Here is a 24,582-nt window from a genome sequence, read left to right on the forward strand (position 1 = left end):
TCTGGACCCCAGAAGGTTCTAGATTGGATCTATGAGCACATTAATTAATTGAACTTCAAAGTTTTTCACTTTAATTTTCAGCTACTTTGTCTAGTTCATCCATGTTAGTCCAGATTGACTAGAGAAACAAATCCAGAGACAGTCCTATATGTGTAAGAGAGCATTTTACATCAAGATTAATTGTATATTTAGAAAACATACCAGCCCAGTCCAGAGCAAGTTCATGAGTTCGCTATTAGTCCATACGTTCATTATTAGGCCATATGTCCGATACTAGTCCATAAATTCTTCTACAGACTCATGCAGCACATGCAATGATGTTGAAAATAGGAAGATCACAAGCCAGTGGGTGAAGAGTCTTGTGGAAGCATCTCAGCTCGAGCACGGCTCTCCATGTAGCTCCTCCAACTCCAGGGCTCGGGCTCCATCAGCATAGCTTCTTGTGGCTTGTCAACAGGCATGTGTATGAGGGAGAGTGTGTGTCCCACCTCCAGGGAGGAAGACAGGAGTTCTGAGAATCCTCAGGAGAAGGCCATTCCCACACAGAGGCTTCATTTTCTCTGATCTGATTGACAGGCAAAGACTCCACCCCTTTGATCAAGTTGACAGACTATTATGTAACTGCCACAACAACCATTCACAGGTGCTTCAAAGAGGTAAAATAATAATAATACACTATTCTAGCAATCAAAGGACAATAGAGAAGTACCACAAATTTATATACAAGTGTTTCACTGTATCCGAGTAAAAATAAAGTGAAAGGAATAATTCTCTTTGTAGAAGGAAGCTGTTGACCTGAGAAATATTACTTCCTCTTTCCATGGACACAGAAATGGTAGTGAGTCAGCTTCAACCATGTAGATTTAAACAGGAGATCCCATACTGCTGCTCCCAGTTCTTGTACAAGATGAGAAATGTGGTTGTACAAGAAGTCATTCAAAATGCTGTTAGTCTTCATTTAAAAGTCTAAGGAAAAAAATCAGCTGAACAAAACAATGTGTTTAATTATGTAATTGTTTTGCCTACTTGTGGTAGTTACATAATCTGGTGTCAGTTTGGGACTTGAGAGGATTAAGAGTGAAGGAGTTACTCAATTTCAATAATGAGTCTTTCCGACAGGTGTCTATCCCTGTTGGTTGATGACTCCCTTTCCAAACGGAATGAGCATACACACACACACACACACACACACACCCCACATGGTGTTTGGAGGGGAGTCTCACACACAAAAGCATCTTGAATTGCTAAGGGAAATGTCTGTTCAAACAAAAATAATACCATGTCACCGCCAGAGGTTAACTATTTTAAAATGGAGTCTCCCAGTGTTTATAGTATGAAGAAATCTTATCCAAAGTACTGACAGATGTGAAGAGAGGGCAGCTTTGAGCAAAGGTAATTTCACACGTCCCATACTTTGTAGGCTAACCTTTCACGTGTTCCTGAGTTATCAGTCAGTTTGCGTACTTTAGGGCTCAAACATCATAACTTTGTGTTCCCCCAAAGACTTACCTGAGCCATTTGCCGTGCAGGACAGGGCCCCGGAGCCAGGAGTGGACTGCAGCGCTTCAGCTGACCAGAGTCATCCCCGAAAAGGATGCCGGGAGCCAAGCTCACATTTAGTTTGCTCTCCGTGCTCACGTTTCTGTTTCCTGTACCCAAACCTCCTCCTGGTCCCATGTGCTTAGCACAAACCAGCAGGAAGTGAGGGTTGGCCACTTGATTTTCCTTTCTGTGGCACCTCCGTGGCGGAAAATGAAGGTCAAAGTCAGGAACGGGGCCAGGACGAGAGTGGGGAGAGGGAGGCACTCAAGGCAGGCACACCATTTCTCAATATGCCAAAGGTCTCCGATATCAAGGTAAATCATATTTCAATACAAAAAAAATTAATGAAAGTTTATCTCCACTCCCCCCAACAACAAAAGAATATGAGCAACCAGTAATATCATAGTCTTTGGTGAATAAGCTAGAACATTTGTACTTAAGTCAGGATCCGGTGGTTACTTGAACAAGTTGTCCTCACTCAACCTCGCTCTAATCCTGCCCCTGACAAATCTTTATTTAAAATTATGATATTTTACTGACTGTGGATTTTTTGCATTGATTTTCATTTTTTAGAAAAAATATGCTAACCTGGTGTTTATCTGGAGGAATGGATTTATTGCCACACTCTTCTCTTTTGTCCTTCATCTCTTCCAGCTTTGACTCGGCTCAGGTGTACAAATCCTTGCTTTAGCCAGAGCATATACTTGCTGCGTCATTTTAGGAAACTTCTTTTATCCTCCTAATTTTGGGCCTAATTTTATAAAACGGAAAACAAGATTTGATGGTCTCCGATGTTGCCTTCTTTTCTGATGTGCTCAGTGAAGTCTGAGAACACATCTGCGTGAACGGGCTTGGCTGACTGGAGTGGTAAGCACACACGCGCCCATAATCAAGCTGGAACATGCAGGGTAAGCAGAGCTGATGGGTGAATAGTTAGGAAGCTGAAAGCTAGCATCTCGTGCCAGATGTCTCACTGAGGTTCCTTCATTTGGGGCTTGATTCTTTCTTTTCCTCTCGGATGCTGTGGCAAGCAGTTAAACAATGCTGGCATGAGATAGAAAGGGATAGGAGGAGTCCCTGAGCAAAGCATCTAAATGTAGCCCTTGAGCCCCGGTTTGTAAAACACAAACAGAGCGCTCAGTATAGGAAGTCATTGCTGCTCTGGGATGAGTGCTAAAGAGGCTCGTCTTCTGTCTAGGGCCATGCTCCCATGGGCACGCCTCCATGTTGCCCATAGCTCTTCCATCGTATCTCATGCCAGCGGTGCCTGGTTATCGGTTTGGTTTTCCAACTGACTAGCTTTCAAGGTAGGGAAAAGCCATAAGGGAACCCAGACTGGGTCTCAGAGCTGAGCTGTGCTGTACTTAATTGACTAAGAGATGCTCTGGCTGAGAAGGGACGCAGGCCGGGCCGTCCCAGGATGCTGCTGTGCTGATGGAGTTGTAATGAGTCAGGAAGCACGTTGCTCCAGGGGTGTTTCCAGATGGGTTTATGTTACTGAACTAAAGTCAGCAAAGGCAGAAGAGAGATTTGCAAATTGTGCTTTCCTGTTTGGAAGCGGCAGGGCTGCCACTCACCTGTCTCTGGAAAGTGGAAGGTGCCAGGACGGATGTGCAACTCAGAATGTTTAGGGAACATGACCTCAGTTCTTATCACCCGTGTTCTGTTAGTCTCACCTGGCTGTTTACACTCTTGACTGTCTGACTCGGTAACATGGGGACAACGTGTTGGCTTATCTAAGAATCCATAGCACCAGGTCAATAGAACTAATGGCTTTTCACTTCAATACAAGACATAGAATGAAAGCCAAGAGATATTGAGGCAGATAGAGCCACAACCAAGTTGTACCATGCGGAGAAGTTGGCAGAGAGACAGCAGCTCGATTGTTGGGAAGAGGCACTTAAATTAAGAAAATTAAAGTCCCGTCCCTTTTGTCTACTTCAACAGTCTCTCATTTAGTCTCTTAAACAACAACATTGTGCTTGTTGAACATGGGGACTGACATCAACACATTCATTGCCACTTGCTCTTGAAATCCCTAAAGTATGTAGAACCAGTTTTAAAAAAGAACTTTTTAAAATTCACAATCCAATTGAATTGGCCACACAATTTTAGAAGATGAGAAAAAGATGAAAAAGATGGATGATTACTTATTGGCATAGAAATAACAGACACAGGAGACAACTGAAACTCTCCTTTAGAAAAGACGCAATGAAAAAGAAAATCGGTCACCTCCCAGACCTATAGAAGGTCTTAGAAAATGTAAGTGCTGGTTTTCACTGATGGCTGGGGAAAGGCCTAGATTGAAAACAAAGGGATTGGTTGAAAAGCCTGATAAGGTGTAGTAGATACCCCAGGATCCCTGGTTGCAGTGTGGTTACACCTTTGGGCTATGATCCAAAACCTCAAAATCCACCAGCTACTCTGGGAGAGAAAGACAGGACTTTCTACACCCATAACCAGTTACAGGGCCATGTGCGGCAGTCTATCCTGTCCCATCGGATCATTCTGAGTAGGCATGGACTTGGTGGCAGTGAGAGAGGAGATGCCCGCCCCCTCATCCAAGATTTCCTTCTCCAGCCCCTATATCCAGATGACGATTCCTCCTGACAAAGAGAAGTCATAAAAGCAAACCACATACCTTTTTGACCCTTGCCAAAAATAAGTCCCCACCGCCTTGGAGAACCTGAGCCTCCAAGAGAATCTATTAGGCACAACTGATAAGTGGAGGCCAGATCCAGTCCTGAAAAGGAGACAGTGAAGTGAAAGTTTGCCGCCAGAACAGCAGGAACATGCCGGTTCCTTTTCCCCACTCCCCTCTCACAGCACTGACATCCCCGCAGAGAGGGCCCCCCCCCCCACCCAAGAGGGGACCGTACAGGCTAGGCTGCCCTCAGGAGAAACCTAAATGTGTAGGGTGGTTTTTATAAGATAGATACTCCTAATTCTTTCCCCATTGACATCGTTTAAGGACTCCTCTCTGAGATAACTAACTAGCCAACAAAAACAGACCTGCACCTACAAACACCAGGAAGCCCTAACAAAGAGCAGCCAATTTTCCAAAACATTCAAAGACCCTCTGATAAGGTACACCGTTCCACATGACCAAGCCCCTCGAAGAAGTTTCCAAAGAGCTTTACAAATAATAAAACCACTCATACCTTTGAGGCGGCCTCTAGCATGAGCAAGCAATGGAGATACACATGAAGAAAAATGCAATAAAAGGAGTACAAAGGAAAGAGATAAAATTAAATTTGTAAAGCCTTAAAGATCAGCAATAGGTAAATAATCTTTAATACCTGAGAAGATCCCATTGAGTTGACTCCAACACATAGAGACCCTCAGAGGACAGAGAACTGCCTTAGGAGCTCCTGAGACTAAATATTTACGGGACCAGATGCCTCCTCTCCTAGTTGGCAGCTCAGTGCAAAGGCCACTAGGCCCCCAGGGCTCCTTACCAGAGACTACCCTGCATCATTAATGAGCAGGAGAGAATCCTCACTAGAAGCAAAGAAAGAACGTTAGTACTCCAACATCTCTGGTCATGAAGAATAACTATAATAGATGTGCCACACTCCTGGAAACAACTGTGAAACTGGACAACATGCAGGGGCAACTGTTTCCAGACATTCAGCTATTGGCAGCTCAGTGCCATGATCTTTGAAAACAGGGAAGCACAGGAGAGTCATGTCTTTGCATGGGGTTAACTCTCGTATCCTTGGTGCTCAGAGATACAGCCAGCTCCATATGAAAGTCTTGTTGAGATGAAGATTTGTAGAATGGGAAAAAGAATGCTGACATGTTTCGAATTTATACATTTAATTAGCAGAAAAATGTTAACGATGAAAGATGAAATATATCCAGAAAATTGTGATTCTTCCCCACAAGAACTTATCTAAATCTAAACACAGGTGTGATGGCTGCAGCTGTGAGTCACAAAAGAGAAGACCTGATGATGGGCTGAGACCAATATAGAATCACCAAAGGCCAACAATGCTGGACTCTATTGAGTACCTATCCATGAGCACCTTCCTCATTCAGCTGAGCCCCCGGAAAGGTCTCACCTGAGTGGTAAAAGCTCTATATTATAACAGTGAAGCCCCTTCTCACTCACTCACTGCCATCAAGTAATGTTGACGCACAGCCACCCTATAGGACAGGGTAGAACTGCCCCTGTGTGTTTCTGAGACTGTAACATAACATGAGTAGAAAACCCTGTCTTCTCTCAAGGATCAGCGGGGGGCGGGGGGGCGGGGTGTGTGTGTGTGTGTGTGTTAGAACTGCTGACCTTATAGATTGCAAACCAACAAGTAACCATTATGCTACCAGGGTTCCTTAATGAAGTCCTAGGACTGATAGGAAATTTTAAATAAACTCTCCTAAATAAAGGATATATCCAAATGTGGCAAAAATGAAGAATATTGCTGTGTAGAATAGATGACTTGAAAAATATTACCTAAAGAGTTTGATAGCATGGTGATGGGTAATTTTAATATTCATAAGTAATTATGTTGAGCTTTGGGGAAAAATAATAACAGAGTTAAAAAATCAAGGAACACAAAACAATTCAACCACCATCAACTTTAGAGAGAAAAAAAATCAAAGGTCACACAAGGAAAAGCGTAGTGATTGTAGACATGCATCTTGCTCGCATTTATCCCACAAGAATAAAGATGAGTGAACCACTCAAGGAGGCAATGTGGCTCTCACATAGCCTCTTCCAAACTCCTGGCTGAGCTCACAATTCCCTGCCTCGAGGGGCCTCTGATGCACAGCAACCCTGGAGCACAGAGTGGAACGTCCCCTGAGGGTTTCCAAAATGGTGCGTCTTTATTCTTCTTGAGAGAGGGTGTTACATGGCCCTGAAATTCTATTTCCCCATCATAGATTTTAATTGGGGGTAAAACATTTATTGTTCCTGCTTAATATGTGCAAGAAAGTGTATTAAAATCTTGCTAGAACTATTAATTTGTTCGTATAGCAACTCTTCACTCAGCACTAATTATATGGCAGGAACATTACCAGATGAACACCAGGTTGTACAACACAGGGTCCCTGCTCTCATTAACATTTATAGTCTCATTTAATGTACTCTGACCTTCCAAACAGACCTATCTCTATCCAAGTTGTAATATTATTGCTGCCTCACAGGATAAACAAACAAACAAATAACACATAACAACTAAGTGGTGGATCAACTTGCATAAAGAAATACAAATAATAAATTCTGGAGCCCAATTCAAACCTTGCCTTATCTGATCTGTGGCACTTAGATTTTGGTCAGCTTGAACCTGGGTCACAGTGCAGGACGGAGTGTAAGTTCTCAGTCAGGTCCCAGTTTGATAGTGCCTCGGGATGTGGCCTTATTATAAGGGAGATGCTAGAAACGTCTCCTTCTTGCTTCTCCTTGGTCCTCTCTACTTGCTGGCTCAGGATGTGGCCCTGGTTCAGCTGATTCCTCTTTCTGAACCCACTCAGGTTCTCACCAAGCAGATAAAGAAAAACCTTCAGAAACCATCAGCTAGATCTAGGGAGCTGGGAAGACAGATCTAGGAAGGTCACTCTAGGAACCCGCCACCAGGAGCTTCTCAGTCCTTAAAGGAAGAAGAACACAAAAAGCTATCCTATGGTTCAAATTCTTGGAAGGATACAAGGGGGATCTTTCAGCATCTGTTCTCTGGAGATGAAACCAGCAACTGGAGCAATGACGGCCCCTGATGGGAAGAGAATGGGACCAGGAAAGAATGGGATTGTTGGTAACTAACAGAGAAAAAGGTGGTAGGAACCATGCTTGGTCAGGGACTTCTGATAAAGCTTATATTAAAATGGTCTTAATCCTAGACAGCTAATATGTCTGGCAGTATGTTTGAGGTGGCGCTGTAATTAGCAAGCCTGCTAAAATCATCCATTGCCCTTTGCTTCACAAATCATCTCTGACATAGGAATTACATACACAGAAAGCCTCTGCCTTCCAGGTAGGACAGCAAAAAGATTCCGGATTTTCCACTATATTTAATCAAAGTCTGTGTTAGGCTACCCAGACTAACACATTATGGTACCTTGGGAGTGGGGTACTAGAGAAACAAATCATAAAGATGGAAAGGAGATGTTTGTTTGGCTTCTTCCTCAGAGTAGTGTTTCTTCTTTGTCTAGCCAGAAGTCAGTTATATTCTTGCAGTTTACTGAGTTGTTTTCTAGAAAGAATATGGGAAATGAAAGCTTTGATTATTTTGTTTGGTTGTAGTCTTTGGTTATTCCTGTGTGAAGTGGTAAAAATGAATATTGTTAATGTAGATTTTGAGCTCAGGGGTAGAAATTGCCATTTGAATTTCTCAGAAACCATGCTGCTTAAGGAAAATGGCTGACAGAAGTTCAAAATGGCTGACAGAAAGCATGGATCTGTTTTGATGGTCTCAGAGGCCTAATCCCATATTTTTGTGTCCAAAGAATAGTTTAGATAAGGATTTAGATAAGTTAAATAAGAGTTGAACTTGACTTTTAAGAATTGAGTTTAGTATCTGATTCTACTTTGTTTATACTGATTTCTTCTGTTTATTATTATTGATATAATGATTGATAGAAATGTTTATTGGAAAGTATGAAAATAGAGAGTTTGTAAGCCCATTTGTCTTCCCCCATTAAAATAGGCTCTTTAGATAGGTTTAGGACATACCAGCAGAGAAGGCTCTGAAAAGATAAGCCCCACCCAGTGCTTTGGAGTACTCAGTACATTTGCATTCCAAGAGACTTACTTGGGGACAAAATTGACAGATTGAAGATTAAAAAAAGGGGGGGGACTCTTTGTATTTAAGTTTGAACTCTAGTGGATTTTGTCAGAAGCTGGAAAAAATCTGGAACCATGAAGAAAACTCCTCTCTAGGACTGATTATTAAAGAAAGCCTGTGAGCAGGCTGAAATGCTTGCTAGGTGACCACCTGGATTCACTTGTTGAATGGAAGTGGGAGAAATGCAGCAATAGAGACTGATTGAATTTGGCCATGGACTTGAGTTTGACACCCATGGACTTGATTTACATAAACTAGAGGAGAAGACAAGGTGGGTTGACAGGTCTGAAGTTCATGACCTAGTACAAGGGGCTGGGGTGCTGAGGATTTGTGATGGGGCCATGGTCTAAGGCAAGGGGACAAATGAACATCCTAGGGAGGCTAAGAGAGGCAGCCTACATTGAGTTGACCAGAACCCGACAAGATGAAGAGATATTTGAGCCTGTGAACTGGTACTGTGAACTGTTGACTTTATGGATAGCCTATCCTGAGTTGACTGTGCTTATGGATGCGGATTTCACAAGGTTCCAACTGGATTGAAGATTCTTCACGTTGAAAATATGATTGTTTGGCTCCTCAGAGCACTGGGGTATTATAAGTGGGCAGTATAGAAATTGGGTACCCAAAATTGGGGGGTATAAAGGCATGCAGTGGTTGGCTTATAAACTTTCATAGGTGGGGGAATATATTCATAGTATTATAGGATTAAGGTGTTGGTGTTACTTAACTGCAATTGTTAGACATAGGATATTTTTGTTCATTTGTAAAATGCTATGTTTAAATAAGGGTGGCACATATTGAATTGTATGCATTTTAGTTTAATCCTGTCAGGTACATATATGATTTCATTATTGTTTGTTTGAAACTTATATATGGTTACAGAGTTATGGGAAAGTATCAAATTGACAAGGGGTGGTCTGTGGTAGATAAATATTCATTTGTCAATTTGAGGACTAACAGTGTAGGGTGGAGTCTAGTGTGTCAATCAGATTATAGCCAATGAGGCCTTTGTGTAGGCATGGCCTTCTCCTGAGAGTTCTGGGAAATCCCTAACTTCCTCCTTGGAGGTGGGAGACACTGTCTTTGTCTGCACACACCCTGGGAGACATAGCAGTTGACAAGATACATGGACTCACCCTGATACAGCCCTGGGTGCTGAGAAGCCATGCAGAGACCCTTGCTGGCGCTGAAATATTTCCTACGCCACTGAACTCAAAGACTGTCCACTCACTGGCCTAAGATCTTCTACATTCAGCATTATTGCATGTGTTTCATGAGTCTGAAGAGGACTTTATAGATTGGTGTCAGACATATGGGCTAATATTGGACTTATGGACTTTATCTGGACTGGGCTGGGATGTTTTCTCAATGCTCAACTTCTTTTGTATATAAACCTCTTTCTTGTACACATATGTGTGTCCATAGATTTGTTTCTCTAGTCTACTCAGACTCACACAAAGCCCTATTCTATTCTCTCTACTTCACTGTCTTTCCTTCGTGCTGCACTGAGCATTGGAAAAAGCAAGTTTAATCTGGTAATATTAATGCTGCTCTGCTTATACTATTAGAAAAATCTAATATGTTTACACTCAAAAGGATAAACAACTATTTTTAACATATTTAAACCATTGAATTGTATAGTACATGAATGCTATGCCAATAAAACTGCTAAAAATAAAACTCGAAGGAGAATTTCGTATTCAATCTTCATGTTGTAAAAGTAATTCTAAAGGGTTGGATGCACAGAGAAACAAATAGGCTACAGCAGAGATTCCCTCTCAATTCCCAAAGTACAAACTAAAAACAGAAACATAATACTCACACTCTCACTGTCCTTGAGTTGATTCAGATTCATAGCAACCCTACAGAATAGAGTACAACTACTCTGTAGGATTAGCGAGAAGGGAAATCTTTCCGGAAGCAGAGAGTCTCATGTTTCTCCCATGGAGCGTGTGGTGAGTTTGAATAGCCAACACTGAGATTAGCAGTCCTTTGATTGGCCCACAGTAACACCTGGGCTCCCCAGGGCACACACATCCCTATACTCTCAAGGCCTGAATTTCCTCAATTGCAAAATAAGATGGTTGCCTCCGGGGGTGGGGTGGGGGGGGGGATTTTAAGAGCTAAAGTTTTTATTTTATTTTGTTTTGGTTGTTCTACTTCTGACATTAATAGTTGGGAGTTCATTTACCTCAGAAGACCAATTGGTAATAAATTTAAACTAAATACCAAGAACAATACAGAAAGGAATTTTAAATAGCTATCTAATCCCAAGTATCACAGAGAATATAAATTATGAACAGGGATGGAAAACTAGAAGACAGAAATAACAGCCTTGATATTATGTGCCCTTACTTATCTGTTTAAAGCAGGGCTAAAGGATGAATACTTTGCAGTAGTTTCATAAATTTCTTTTGGTTAGAGAGGGTATATATTCAATGGCATAAAAGTAGTGTTTCATTTTTTAATGAAAGCCAAGGATGTCATTGAATAACTTCTTTTTTGTTTGTTCATTCCTGTTCTTTCCTCTTTCTTTTTTCTTTTTAGAACGACTGTACCAAAAGGAGAAGAGCCATTTTAGAATCGCTAACCCCACCGAAAAGCCATGTGAAGGATTTTGTTCTTACCTGATTCCAAAGCTGACAATTTGGAGATTTATGTTTGCCTGCAAATGCTGCAGTGAAACAATAAGAAAAGAGCTAGGACGGGGAGCTGTGAAGTCAGTCAGAGGGATTCAGCAGTCCATGGGGAGTCCTTGAGATGGAAAAAAATGGTAAGTCCTCTTCTCCCACAGCCACCTAAACTGATGGTTTTCTGGTATGTGCTGCAGTGTCCCTGCCCTGCAAAAGCCTTGGGATGGAATGAAATAGCTATTTTCCAGCTCATGCAATAAAGACTTGATGGATACTCGATATGTTAAGATTAAAATCAATGCAAGTCAAGTGCATTGCACATTCCCTGGTACATATCGGTTCATAGCCACTGCTATGAGAATCATAATATACATAATAAGAGAATCGCAGCAGCAGGAGCAGAAGAAGTGAGCAGTGGTACCTGTAGCAGTCGCTGCTACTGTGACGCTAGCTTAAGGGAAAGGGAGCAGACAGGACCCAGGAGCACACACTCCTCTTCCTGTCTTGCTCTCTAGTATCAAAGGGCCAAGTCAGGGAAATGGAATGTTAGGGGAATGGGAATGATAGCAGGAGAAACTAAACAATTTTGAATCCATAGGTCAGGCTCTATAACAGCTGCTTATAGACACTGTCTTATTTCTTATTAGTCATTGAGGTAGGTAGCGTCAACCCAATGATCCAGATTAAAAAACAAGGATCAAGTAATTTATATGGGATTTTCTAGAAATGCTCGCTTTGTGACTGGTGTAAACGAGAATGCCAATACAGATATACTGGATACCACTTTGCTCTCTGATCTGTAGAGTCACTATGAGTCGGAATCGGATTCCTGGCAATGGGCTTGGTTAGGTCTTGGAATGCTATCACCAGGCTTGAAATCTGAGGCAACTCTAGGTGGGTTCGATCGACCATTTGGCTGCTAGCCAATCACTTTACTATTTTCAACCCCCAGGGACTGTATTATAAATCCTTATCCTTCTAATTTAGAGACCAGAAAATGACATTCTCTTGGTTAATTGACTTCTCTAAAAGTTCACATGGTTAAAACATGGCAGAGTTAAGACTACGAGATGAGTACCATATATACTCAAGTATAAACCAACCCGAATATCAGTCAAGGCACCTAATTTTACCACAAAAACAGCATTTAAAAAATATGCTTAAAAACTTGACTTATACACAAGTCTATACGGTATGTTTGACTCAAAGCCTACACGCCACTCTTCAGAACTTGAATTTCTAACACTCTGGCTGTAATACTCTCCTTTGGTATCAGACCGGTCCATTCAACTTCATCTCACTTCCCTACTGATAAAAGCCTCCTTTCGATCCAGTTACCTCTCTCCTTTCCAGTTGGCCTTTTCCGCAGCCATAGTGGAGGCCATGAGGGTGAGGGCGTGCTCTGCTGTTCAGCAATGGGCTCAGGGGCCTGGCAGGCACCGCACAGTGAGAGGCACGGCTCTCAGAGCCAATGCTGAAAAGGTGACTAGAAGCAGAACTCAACTAGGCCGTCAAGGATCGCAGGCTTCTGTAGGGAAGAAGATGTGTTTGTGGTAGCCATCATTACATTGGGAAGAGACGAGGATTTCCTAAAGGGAAACATGACAATCAGAGCAAATCTATAATAAAACGTACTGAGCTGCCATCACTCGCCTGTCTTGTTTCACAACTCTTGTCAGTTATCAAAATCTGCCTATTGTCTCAACTCTTAGTGAGAACTTTAATTGCTTCTTCTTTTTCCAAAATCATTTTATTGGAGTCAATACAGCTGTCATACCATTCCATCGTTCGTTTGCACACTTGCTATCACAACCAATCCAAAGACATTCTTTTCCTTTCTGAACTCCTTGACCTCAGCACCTCTTGACCTCACCCCCCAACACCACCACTGTGCCCCCACCCCGAAACCCGTGTCCTGCTTTCTGTCCCGATAGGCTCATCAATCCTGGGTTTCATATACTGAAAAAGAGAAAACCATCTAAAACAAATTCAAGAAGGTTTAATGACATTTCACATCTGAGATAAACCCAATACGAAAAAAACAAAAAGTACAGAAAATGTTGACAAACCAAATCAGACATAGTGAGCATCAGAAGTGGGATCATCTGACAAGGTTTTAGCTGTTCAGGTCAAGTTCATCATTTGGATCGTCTGCAGTCATCTCTCCAATGCACTCTATTTAGTAACCACGTTCCTCCTGAATGAAGACGGACATGAAAGGACAGCAATTTGATGAAGTAGAAAAGGTGAAGGAAAAAAACAAGCAAGGTGCTATCAGCCACCCAAATAAATGAGTCTGAAAGATGTTTCCATGAATGGAATTGCAGATTTGACAAATATGTTAAGTGTAATGGAGAGTTCTTTGAAGGTGATAAGGTTGTATTGTAAAAATACGTAACTTTGAAAAAATTCCGTTTTTTGGGGGGGTACCCAGAGTTGTTTTAATCCAACCTCTGCTGATGGGAATTTAGGGGGTTTTCCACTTGTTGCTATTGTGTACCATGGTACTGCAATGAACATGGGGGATCATATGTCCATACATGATCTGTTTCTTATTTCTTTGGCGTATATGCCCAGTGATGGTATTGTTGGATCATCTGGTAGTTCAATTGCCATCTGTTTTAGGTATTGCCATGTCATTTTTTGCAGTGGCTATGTGTATTTACAAGTCCACCAGCAGTGAATAAGAGTTCCAATCTCACCATGCCCTATCCAAGATTTGCTGTACTCTGTTTTGTTGTTCTTAATTGGGCTACAATGATGGGTATTAAATGGTATCTTGTGGTTGTATTGACTTTCATTTCCCAGATGCCTAGTGAACAGGAGCATTTCCTCATGTGCTTATTAGCCATTTGTGTGTCATCCTTTGAGAATCATCTGTTCATGTTCTTTGCTGAGTTTCTAGCTTTCTGTCTTGATTTAGGCTTGTAGTATACTTTAGATTGCTACTCTTGGGGACTAAATTATGCTTTCAATTGGCTCCTATGCATGTGACAGTTGGACATTGAATAAGGTAGACCTGATCAAAATGGACACACTTGAGCGGTGGTGTTGGCCATAGAAGGATATGGAAAGTGTCACGAACGTTCAAGAGAACAATCTGTCTTCGAAGAAGTACAATCAGAGTGCTCCTTAGAAGCAAGGCTGTTGAGACTTTGTCTCACATGCTTTGGGCAGGTCATCAGGAGGCAGCAGAACCTGGAGGAAGACATGATTCTTGGGAAAGTGGAGGAGCGGGAAAAAGAGGACGGCTTTCAATGAAATCACTTGACACCACTGAGGATCGTTGTGAGGACAGCACAGGAGCAGGCAGAGTGTGGTTCCATTTTACATAGGATGCTGGGCTCTTCCTCAACCATCCTACCAGCAAGTGGAGTGGAAAAGGTGTAGATTCAGCTCTACTGTTTTACGGTTCTTGCTAACCTGCATAAACTAAGAGCGAATCGCTACGGGAAAGACCTCCGTTCTTCAGATAGCCAGGAAGGTCATTCATTTATTTCCAATGTGGTGTAGGGCTGGGTGGTGTGGTTTCAATACTAGCTCAACCAATTACTTATTATGACCTTGGGCAAGTAAGTTAAACTCTCTAAGCGTCCCGTAGTGAATAAGATATTGTTGCTAAGTTGCTGTGATGATGAAATGAGATAAAAATGCACGAAAGCAATTATCACAATGCGTGGTCAATAAAGCGTTAGCCATTATTCTGCATTGCCTTGTAGGGATTTGGGATATTGAAATGAGTTCATCATTCTATTGTGAGGGTTTGGGTGTTTATTAGATCTATAAAAGAGGGAACTGTCTCAAGAAGGAGGGAGAATAGATTAGGAAAACCTTATTCAATGGTAAATCTAATGGTGATTTTTCCAGAAAAGGGTCCCACTTGGATTGTTGCATGCTCCCAAGTTATCGTCTTGGTTACAATAATTGTCTTGGTGGGCAAAAATGTTTCAGATTCTGTGTTAGAGCCTGCATGTGTTAGGCATCTTGAAACACAGCTTCTCTCTTGCCTTACTTTTAAGACCATTGCTAGCTACTTGAATCAAGGAGCGGACTTGTTGTCCACCTGCTTCATCACCTTGTCTTCTCATGAAATTTCATCCATTTGTAGGAAAAGGGGACTTTGATTTCTGTAGCTGAGCTATCAGTCACGAGCCTGATTCTTTTATCTACTTGGTAGCTAAAATGATTCTATCAACAAGGATGACTAATTCATTTTGCAACTACCTAAATTTTACTGTCTAGTTGGACAGTTGAATGTGGTCAAAAACCTCAAAAACCAGTGTTCCTGGTTGGGTCTGCTTGGAGATATTTATTTGTACTGTCTGAACTTAAATTGTTCTTTTCTGTGACATTTGGATTAGAAAACCCCCTTCAACAAGACTGTAATGAGATTAATACAGAGGCCAGGCAGGGGCTGCCCAAGGAACCTAGGCAGATGCCCATGCAACCTAATGAAAACTGTTGAAGAATTGATATGATTTGGGGGGGGGTCGTGGTCAAGAGAAACATCTTCTTAGGCGGTTTCTTCTGAGAAAACACAGAAGAGAAAGATCACTTGTTAAGATTAACAGTTGAGGATGCATCTCTTTTCCTGAGGACAGGCCTTAGAGTCCGGGTAATTTTTACCTCCACCTCCTAGAGATTCCACAAGAGGGAGCTCTTCTCCTTATCCAGGCCTCTGCAGGGGCCTTCCTGCTCCATTCTTACCTTACCACACCATTTCCTGGGGTGTTTTGATTTTAAGTTTCCTTTCTAAACAAGATACCTAGATACAAGAGAAACGATACAAGTTACCTAGATAAAAAAGCAAAAAAGAGAGTTCTAAACCAACCAAGAAAACCAACGCTTGGGTTCTGCCGCCACTAATAAGCACCTTACGTAGGCCAGGTAGCCTAGGGTACGTTTGGGAGTTTGATCAGAATTCGTAACCTATAGTCCAAGAATACGTCCTCATGTGTAAGTTTGTACATACATATGTGCACACTTTTTTCTATGGAAAAAACTGGCTCTCATCATTTTCATAAAGGAATTGGTGGTAAGAAATATATAGGAGTGTGTGTGTGTGTGTGTGTGTGTGTGTGTGTGTAAAGGGTCCACCATCGTGCCCGCTCTATAATAGTGCCAGAACCTGGTTGTTAATAGTCAATAAGTATGGAATGAATTAAAAACGAAAACAGAAGTGAGTGAGTCATAACATGACTGGCATGCCAATCTAGACCTAAAAAGTCTCTAACTGAAGCTTGTAACTAAAATCATCCGACTATTTGTCTTTAGCTGTTCTAAAATTTTTTCTAGACATTTTTTTCTATTTGTCCTCAAGTGATATGCATGTACAAACTTAGATAATCTGCACACCATCACCAGGCACAACATACTTTGAATCTTCTCATTTATAAGTGCCGTGTGGTGTCGGTGTTGTTAGGTGCCCTTAAGTCCATTTGGCCCCCTATAGATCCACACACAACAGAGGCAAACACTGCCTGTTGCTATAGCAGCCTCCCAATTCTTCCCGAGCCACGGTGTCATTCCATCTCCTTGAGATCCCTCTGCTTTACAAAACATGATGCCCTTCTCCTGACATGTCCAAAGCACATAAGACAGAGTCTCCCCATCCTTGCCTCTAAGGGGCATTCGGGCTGTACTCCTTCCAAGACACAGCAGTTTGCCCTTTTGGCAGTCCTGGTGCTTTCAGTGCTCTTCTCCAGCCCCACAATCCAAATGCCTCAACGCGCCATCGGCCTTCCTTATTCAGTGGCTACCTTTCAAATGCTGAGTGCTACCAAGTGACAAAGGCAGGTTTTGAACTTGAGTCTCTCTCTGAGACACACTGTGGATCTTCCTCTCAATATGCTCATAGGACGAGCATAAACTCCAACACAACATTTCTTATTCTGAGATATTTTATCAAATAATACATATGCTAAAATATTTCATGCTTGGCTAATTCTTAATTTTAAAAATAAGCCCTTTTATTTATAGATATTTTGACAATTAATGTACGTAGGTACATTCATATAAGCTGTGCTATAAAACATCAGCAAAAAAAATCACTGCCATCAAGGAAATTCTGGCTCATAGCGACCCTCTAGGGTAGAGCAGTCCCTGTGGGTTTCTGAGACTGTGACTCTTTATGGGAGGTGACAGTCTCATCTTTCTCCTGAGGAGCCACTGATGGTTTTGAATTTCTGGCTTTGTGATTAGAAGCCCAACTTAGAGCGACAGTGCCATCAGGGCGTCAAACTGTGCTGTGTAGACAGATAAATGAGAGGTAGAAAGAAATAGATTTAGTTGAGAGGCATATCCATATTGGCATATGGTTGAACCTATAGATATATAGACATTGATATAAATTTGGATTGTTTACAAGCTGATTATCCTTGCTAGCAAAAAAATTCAGCAATGCCCAGTCATGTGTCCAGATCAACATTCTGTTTCTAGTGACAGAGTAACAAGTCAGGGTTACATAAATGATTTCCTAGTTTTAATATATTACCTACAGAATTTTTTCACAGTCATTTTTATTTAATCCTCGCAAGGATCTTGGAAGAAAGGAAACTGGGTTTTTGAGCATTTGTTCTGGCCCAGGTTCTGTGCCAAGGGTCTGCTCGTCAGCCATTGGTTTCAGTACAGCTCTATGTCTCACCCACGAACTAAAGGAAACTTCCGGTTTCAAACTTTTTGCAAAACAACAGCAAAATCGTGCTCCATGAAAGAAAAGAAATGACAAATTGGGTAGAAATTTAAACCTTTTGTTCTGTGAAAAACTATTCAGAAGACGGAAAGGCCAACTATAAACTGGGAGAAGATATTCGCAGATCACACATCTAAGAACAAATTTGCACCTAGAACATTCACATGATAAACCCTCAAAATTCAATAGCAATACCCAATCAAACAAACCATTCAACAACACTTACACTACGAGAGCACATGTTTCCAACAAAGAGAATACGCTTGTCTAAATACACATACAATGATCGGCATTGTTAGCCATTAGGTAACTGTATATGAAAGCTATACTACGGTAGCTACTTGTGTGTGTTGTTGTTGTTGATCTTGGGTGCCATCAGTGAATTTTTATCCATAGAGTCCCTGTGTGCAGGGAACACCTCCTGGTCCCGTGCCAGGCTCACGATTATGCTTATGTCTGAGTCCATCGCTGTAGCTACGGGGTCTGTCTCATCGTGGGCCTTCTGTTTTGCTGCCCTCCACTTATGAAGCATGCTGCCTTTCTCTAGGGACTGGGCTTTCCTGACCACATGTCCAAAGTACAGGAGATGAAGTCTCACCAGCTTTGTCTCTAAGGAGCTCTCTGGCCTTACTTCTTCCAAGTCTGCTACAAGGACAAACTGTTTTAGGACTATGGTACTGTCAGTATTCTTCCCCAGCCCCACAGTTCAAATGCATCTATTCTTCTTCAGTCTCCTTTAATCAATGTCCAACTTTTACATGCAAGAACCTGACTAAATTTCAAGAGAAATATGCTGAATGAAAAAAATCCTCAAAGATCAAATAATATAGAGTCCCACTTATCTAATTTTACTGAAATGACAAGACTACATGGAACTGCAAAGCACATAAGTGGTTTCCAGAAATCTGAGGCTGCTGTGGTTATGAAAGGGCAACACAAGAAATCCATCCATGTGGTTCTGAAACCTGTCTGTGATGTTGGAGCCTGAAAACCTGACACTGGGTGAAACTGCAAATTAATAAACAAATGCACACACACGAGTCCATGTAAAACTGAGGAAAAAATAAACAAAGCAGCTTCACTTTCTCGGGAAAGATCGCTGTCGCTGTATTGGTTGTCACCGTGGAGGACACTAGCGAAAGGACACGGGGGCTCTCTGTGTATACAGATATCTCCAAATAAACATCTAAACAAGTTTAAATCACTTTTCCTCCTAAAGGAAATCCTAGGCCCAGCTGATTTCACAGCTACCCTTAAAGAAGAAATCATGTCAACTTGTCCAGAATTGCATTATGATAGATGAGTTTTGTCCATTTTAAAATGTGAAATCCCAAGGAGCTACTCTATTGGGCCTAGATAGTTCTATTTCACACGATCTCTGGCTTCATCTAGACCCCCATTGCTAGCAATCGATCCTTTTTTGATTCCCATCACAATTAGTCACCCCTTTTCAGTACTGTTGGATTTGAAATATAGACCTGGCACTTTCCTTCTGAGAAAGCAGACGTGGAAAAGGGTAGAAGGCACAGTTCTACTTCAACACTTCTGGGGTTGCTGGGGGTTGGAAATGACTTGATGACCGTTGATTTCAGTGTTGTTGGCCGTCTGTGTTGTTTCTAGCTCGGGGGCGAATTTGCCTCATGCTGCTATCAAAGACATTCTTTAAAAATTTTTTTTTAATTTATGTTACTATAATTTTATTAATTATTTTTTAAATTTATGTTACTATAATTGTATTATAGTATTACAATTCTGTAATACTTTAATTCCAAAACAAATGTTATAGATGAGAGTGTGAAATTCCTAATGCTTGATTTTAATACATCGTGCTCATTTTCTGACACAAAGGAATCGTTGTTTACAGTAAATGGAGCATTTATGAAAATCTGTCATCAAGTCTATTTTCTGTCTATATAAATGCATTTTTGTATATGTGTGTACACACACGCACACATATATACCTATATAAAGATTCTATGAACAATGAAATGTCCCACATCTCAGCAGCAGAACTCGAGTGCTGAGTCTGAGGCGGAATTAGAGGTGCTTTTGCAAGCATGGGGTTGGGAGAAGGATTAGACGTTTTATTTTCAAAGCCTGAGGCTTTTCTCAGGACTGAAGTCAAAATCAGCACACCTGCAGAAGAGCAAATAGGAAAGCTTTTTCGCTTTCGCTGTTCATCTTCACTGCAAAGTCCAAATCTCCCTGAGGTAGGAACCAGAGCAGAAAGGAGACAGTGAACAGATTCTCCCAAAGGAAGACTGCTTGCACTTCCTTCTGCCTGCTGCCCTGCGCATCCCAGACACACATCACATTCCCCAGTCTAGTGCCTGCCAGGACCCACGTACTACAGTGATGGTTCACCGTAAACCCAAAACGCTCCTCTTCCTGGAATGACCTTGTTTCTCCTTGAATGTCCTTTTCCTTCCTTCCCTGGTCCCCTGCTTTTTGTCTTTCTTGAAGGTTATGCTTTGCTTCCATTGCTGCATCAGTGACATTTTTTTTAAGTTGAAGGGACATCTGTCCAAAGGCAGCAGAGTTCATACTCTTTCTGGTCTTCCAACTATCTCACTTCGTTCTTGATTAGAGGCAACTTCTTGGCATCTATAAAAACTGTTGTTTCCCTATTGCACAGTTTACATATAAGCCACCATTCCGCCCCCCTCATTTGAATAAAATGGTTTCTTATTTGAAGAAAAAAGATCAGTATTAATTGTGTGCTTCTTGACCCCATAGAAAGGTTTGGTGTGAAACTCACTATAGCTTGTTTTGTAACAATTAATATTGCATGAATTAATTGTGAGGATAGACCTTCCATAACTATTGCAAAATGCCATGTCTCTCATAGGCTAGACATGAGACACAGCCTTGCCCTATGTTGTGTACCCCAATTGACATCCCAAGGAATTTTGACTTGGTCCATATATGACCACTGGATTGTATCTTTTTGTTAAAACCCGCAGCACTACGAGCAGAAATGGGTGGATGATGGGAAAGTACTCAGCCACAAAGATTATACTGTTTGTGGAAACCCAGGGGACCTGTCCTTCTGGAACGCTCTCTGCAGTCTCTTCCTTGTCATTTAGGGAGGTCCAAGGATGCAGAACAATCTCATCCAAATGGGGCATGAGCGATTTCTTGGCAATGGATCATTCCTCCCTTCATGAGCGATACCAACTGCTTTACAACTTGAACCATGTGATCCCTGGATATTTCTGGTTCATTAATCCTGACAAGTAGATCTAGATGTGCAAAAAAAAAAACTACATGCATTTCTAAATGAGATCTTTGTTCAAGAATAAATGTCTAGAAAACTTAGTTAAGATCCAGTCCAAGACAACTGTAGGACGAGAGACACCCAATAGCACTCTGTGCTCTTCCACTGAGCCCGCCTCCTCTTCATCACAAGAATCAAAAACATCTACGTATGGAAGGCTCAGTGTGGACATGAAAGGACGAAGTGATCTGTGGTGTCCGAGCACTTTGGGCTATTTCTCAAGTTCCTGTGTGTCAAGAATGAGGAAAATGGAGAGGAATCTAAAGGTCTTTGGGGATGAGCCACTTGGATGAAATCTTCAGCATTGTAGAATTCATTCTCACTGCTAGAATAAGAGAACTCTGAGACTGTGTTTGGTGACAATTTGACAAGACTTGGAGAAGTTAGACTGCTTTAGGTGGTGTCTTGTGCCAGGTGGACTAGTGAACCCAATTCAGTGATACTCATATATATGAAAGAGAACTTTATATTAAAAGGTAATTTATATATCAAGCAAACATCCCAGCCCAGTCCAGAACAAGTACCTAAGTCTGTTATTAGTCCATAAATCCCTCCTCAGACTCATGCAGTCACATGCAGAATGCAGGGAGATCACAGGCCAGCAGGTGGGTGCAGCAGGTGGGTGCAATGGTGATGTCCCCGACAGTTCTCTGAGTGACTTGACAGCAAGGAGGTAAAGCAAGAGAGGGGGTGGCGAGTGAGGTTCCCAGGACCCTCTTTATGAGGAGGTCATGCCCACAAAGAGACAGCATCAGTCTGTGACCTGATTGACAGGCTAGATCCCACCCCTACTTCAAGTTGACATGAAATTATGTAACCACCACAGGTAGCGAGTGCCCACTGCTCATACTATGTGATGTTGGCGTCAATTTGTGTCCCAGAGTCACTATTGCAGGTCCAACTGATAGGTTGGACATTGTTCTGACTTACACAACTGAACAGGTTTTAAGAGGAATGGTAGCCTGGGGAATCATTGTGCTGATCACAGGTTCCCAGAGGCTGTTGACATATTGTTTCTACAGGATTGATAGTACTTACAATTCCATGTATGTGCTTCTCCAAGTCACTCTGGACCTCAGGTATCTGCAGCAATGCAATGCAGTGTTTAATGAACTCTACTGTGCTATTGGTTATCTCTTTGAGAACTTCCGCTTTCTTTCTCTGTCCATTATCTTTGCAGTGCTGAAGCTTGTCATCAAAAGCTGTAAATGTTCTATCAAGATGTTCAGATATGCATCAGCTTCTGTAAGTTTGTTATCAAAACCTTAGGAACTAGAAACAAAACCTGAATCCAAACGTCCACAGGAGGCCAGCAAGAAAATCAGTCACCAGGGCCCCCATCCTCCATGCTTTCAGGGGCGGGGCCTGGGGGGTGTTCCCAAGCACCCCTTTCCTTCTCCCACAGCGGATCCCCTGACTACAGAGCAGTCATGCAGCCTCGGGTCAGGCCTTCCCAGGGACAGGATTGATCAAGTCTTATTCACGCATCTTGGTTGCCTTGCTGTTGTTATTGTTAGGTCATACATCCGTCCCCACTCACGGGCCTGTGAGGTCTTCACACGTGTTGCTATGTTCGAGCCCACTGTTACAGCCACTGTGTCAACCCATCTCATCAAGGAGCTTCCTCTTTTTATCTGTCCTTCTGCTTTACCAAAAAGTATGACATCCTTTTCCAGAGCCTGGTCTCACCTGATAATGTGCCCAACGTCCTGGAGAAGGAATCTCACCATCCTCACTTCCAAGGAACCTCTGGCTGCACTTCCTCCTCCACGACAGACTCAGTTGTTCTGATGGTTCTTGATCTCTCAGTGTTCTTTGCAGACACCACAAGTGAAACGCATCAATTCTTCTTCCTTCTGTCTTATTCAGTGCCCAATTACCATATGCACATGAGACGACTGAAAACGCCATGGCTTGGATCAGGTCCACCATGTCCTCAAAGTGCCATGCCAACTCGGCAATGCTTCAGGAGCTTTTTTGTAACACACTTGTGCAACGCAGTATCCCATTTGATTTCTTGCCTGCTGCTTCCATGACCATTCATTGCGTGTCCAAGCAACATGAAACCCTTGACAACTTCAGTCTTTTCTCTCTCTCCATTTCCCATGATGTTATCTATTGGTCCAGTTGGGAACATTTGGGTTTCTTGACATTCTGTTGCAATCTGTTCAAAAAGCTGCAGTTCCTTATATTCAACAGCAGGTGCCTCAAGTTATCCTAGCTTCCAGCAAGCAAGGTGGTGTCATCTGCACTTCCAATCACTTGTTCTACTTCATATAGACCAGCTCCTCAGATTGCTTGCTCAGCATCCATATTGAATAAGAATAGTGAAAGGATACAACCCTAACACATGGTTGGCCTGGTTTTAAACCATGCAGTAGTCTCTTTTCTGTTCCTATGAATGCTTCTTGGTCCGTGTACAGGTGCCACATGAGGACAATGAAGTGTCCTGGGATTCCCATGTTTTCCCAATACTATTCATAATGTTTTATGATCCAGACATTCAAATGCCTGTGCATAGTCTTTGCTTTCTTCATGTGTGACATTCTTGATGCCATTCTGCAGCTTGTCAGGTCTTTTCTCAATAGTGTTCAGTGGCCAATCTATTCTTAATATGCTTTCAAAATTAAGGTGGGATACACTGAGGGTTGTATTTTGGTGCTGAAGGAGTTGTTTTGGTTTACATTCATTTTAACCTGAACTTACACATGAGCAATTGATGGTCTGCTCCCCAGTCAGAACCTGGACTAAAGTTTAGTACTGATACTGAATTTCTGCTTTGTCTCTTTCCAAAGATGTAGTCACTTTTATTTTTGTGTATTCAATCTGAAAGATTCATGTGTACACATCCTATTTATGTTGTTGAAAAAAGGTATTTTTGATGAGGTTGTTGGTCTTGCAAAATTTTTTCATGCAATCTCCAGCTTCATTTCTGTCACCAGGGCCATATTTTCCAATTACTGTCTATTTCTGTTTCCAAGTTTTACCTTCCAATTGCCTACAATTATCAGTGCATCTAAATTGTGTGTTTTATCATTTCAGATCGAAGCAGTCGGTAGAATTCTTTAAATTCTTCATCACTAGCTTGAGTGGTTGGTATGTACATTTGGATAATAGTTGTATTAGTTGCATTTCCATATATATATATATATATATATATATATATATATATATATATATATATATATATATACCTTATGTTATAGTCAGCCTTATTCATCAAGGTAGATGTTGAAATGCTGTTCTCTATCTGGAGGGACAGACACATGTTACTTCCACACTAGTCTTTTCTCATTGTTGTTGGGTGCCATTGAGTTGACTCTGACCAACAGAGACTCTTTACACAGCAGAATGAAACATTGCCCAGTCCTGCGCCATCTCATGATGCTTCCTACACTTGAGCCTGTTGTTGCAGCCACAATGTCAACATGGTGTAAATATATCTCACTGAAGGCCTTCCTCTTTTACATTGCCCCTCGACTACTCAGATGTCCTTCTCTAGGGACTGATCCCTGTTGAAAATATGTTCAAAGCATGTGAGATGGAGTCTCACCATCCTTGCTGCTAAGGAGCATTCTGCCTGTACTTCTTTTAAGATAGACAATTTTGTTAATTTGGCAGTCCATGGAACTTTCAATAGTCTTTGCCAGCACC

The 24,582-nt window shown here is 41.8% G+C and overlaps 1 pseudogene; it reads right to left on the reverse strand.

The window, feature by feature from the left end:
* Nucleotides 1–19,998: 19,998 nt before the first annotated feature.
* On the reverse strand, nucleotides 19,999–22,247 carry LOC142445938 (oxysterol-binding protein-related protein 9 pseudogene; annotated as a pseudogene).
* Nucleotides 22,248–24,582: the final 2,335 nt, after the last annotated feature.

The sequence above is a fragment of the Tenrec ecaudatus genome, chromosome 4 (assembly GCF_050624435.1).
Source record: "Tenrec ecaudatus isolate mTenEca1 chromosome 4, mTenEca1.hap1, whole genome shotgun sequence".
In the NCBI taxonomy this organism is placed as follows: Eukaryota; Metazoa; Chordata; class Mammalia; order Afrosoricida; family Tenrecidae; genus Tenrec; species Tenrec ecaudatus.